The following is a 2,007-nucleotide window of genomic DNA, read 5'->3' as shown; positions in this document are numbered from 1 at the left end:
GCAAAAACTGCGATAGAGTGAAGCCACGGAAGTCGAAGCGCGAAGTGGCGAGGGTTCACTGTACAGTTTTATTGGCATGCAGCCCCGCCCACTTTTGACTGCCCTTCGTGGCTTCTCAGGGGCTGTAACTCAGAGCTGAGTGGCTGCAACAGAAAGTACAGGACCCACAGAGCTCACCCATCTGCCTCTCTGAAGAAGTTACCCTGCCTGGGACTCAATGGTTATCTGCTCTTGTCCTTGCCCCTCTCCACGCCCTGCCCCGCCTTGTATAGAATTGTGAGTGTCCACAGTGTGTGCGTGTGTGTGTGTGTGTGTGTGTGTGTGTGTGCGCGTGCATGCACACGCCTCCGTATGTCTGTATCTCTCTATGGTGCCCTAGGGCAGCTCCCGAGACTGAAGATTGTCGCTTGGATTTGTGACTGTGTCTTGCGGTATTGTATGCAGGGGTGCTGGTGGCTCTGTGTGTCGTTGCTGTGACTTGTCAGGGACCAGAGGTTGTGAGCCTGCCCTTAAAACAATCAGCGGCCAGTAAACCCGTGTGTGCCCCTGGGAGAGGTGGTAGGAGGAGCTTATAACTGAGCCAGTGGGACTGTCTCACTCATTTGCCCTTTGTCATACCGTGGTGGCTTGTGTGTGGGCCTGGTGCTAGAAGCTATGCTGCCTTTATTGCAAATGCCACAAAGGTCACGGTGGTGGGTGGGTTTCTGGGGAGCGGCAAGGCTAAGCCGGACCACAAAGAAGGGTCTGACAGTCCACATCTGAAGAAACTAGCCAGTATCAATCTTACGACTAGCAGCGGGGCATTACCTGATAGAGTGACGTGGAGGTGGCTCTTCATGTTGGAAAGAGACTGGTTGAAGAGCTGCCTCCTCCAAGCAGAGTTGGCCTCAATGATGTGGGTGGAGGAAAGCTCGCAGGACATTGCACGGTCGGTGTGGGATGATGCAAAATGAGAAGGAACCGCTGCAAACGTGCAGTCGTCATTGGAGCACGCCGTTGTGAAATATGAGTCTAGGAGAACTGGAAGCTGTTTCGAATGATGTGGAAACTTGGAGACTGATATCCTAGCTGGTTCTCTTTCTGTGACTGTGCAACCGGATGAAACACTGTCCAGTGCCCTCCCTAAACCCGCTGCTGGATTTGAACCCATGGCCGGCAGCCAGTGTGTCGATCCATCGCACTGAAGATCGCCCTCTTTTCCGCTGCCCCTCCACTTTATGAAGCGTGATGTCTCTCTCCAGGCACTGGTCTCTCCTGATGACTCGTCCAAAGTATGTGAGACGGAGTCTCACCATCCTCACTTCCAAGGAGCGTGTACACACATCTCTTTGTTCTTCCGGCCATCTGTTGTACAGTTACTATTCTTATACTTATATTATACTACTTATATTCTTATATTATACTACTGACAAGCAGTTCAGAGGCCTCAGCTCTCTGCTGTTCCTTACCAAAGCTGGACACAGCTTTTACATGAATAGGAGGAGGTATGCTTGCCGAGCTGAAAGAGACTGGTGTTGCCCATTTTGAGTCAGAAGACCGTTGCATGGTTTACTATGGCAGGAATGACAGATTAACGAGGAGTAGTGTGACCCTTCCTCTCACCTACTCTGGACACGCTGTCAGGAGAGACCAGTCCCTAGAGAAGGACATCATGCTTGGTAGAGAGAGGGGCAGTAAAGGGAGAAGTTCCTCAAGGAGATGGATGGACACACTGGTGACAACTGTGGGCTCCAGCATAGGAACCATCGTGGGGCTGGTACAGGACTAGACAGTGTTCCCTTCGGTTGCGCATGGGGTCGCTGTGGCTTGGAACCAACTCAGCACCTAACAAGAGCAAGTGTCACACTCATTGTCAAGAAGAACATCTCTTGCAAGTCTGGCTAGACCAGAGGATGTACACTGGTACAGATGGGAGCTGAAAATACAGGGAATCCAGGGCGGAGGAGCCCTACGGGACCAGTGGTGTGAGTGGCGAAACAGGGAAGGTAAAGGGAGAATGGGTAGGAA

The 2,007-nt window shown here is 52.0% G+C and overlaps 1 protein-coding gene across 1 annotated transcript in view; it reads left to right on the top strand.

The window, feature by feature from the left end:
• Nucleotides 1–2,007, top strand: part of PKN1 (protein kinase N1) — a 29,883-nt gene that overhangs the window by 11,116 nt on the left and 16,760 nt on the right. The window lies entirely within an intron of this gene.

The sequence above is a fragment of the Echinops telfairi genome, unplaced genomic scaffold (assembly GCF_000313985.2).
Source record: "Echinops telfairi isolate 266 unplaced genomic scaffold, ASM31398v2 ScPeMD7_30;HRSCAF=105, whole genome shotgun sequence".
Lineage (NCBI taxonomy): Eukaryota > Metazoa > Chordata > Mammalia > Afrosoricida > Tenrecidae > Echinops > Echinops telfairi.
The sequence above is the reverse complement of the archived record's forward strand: the minus strand, read 5'-3'. Positions and strand labels throughout refer to the sequence as shown.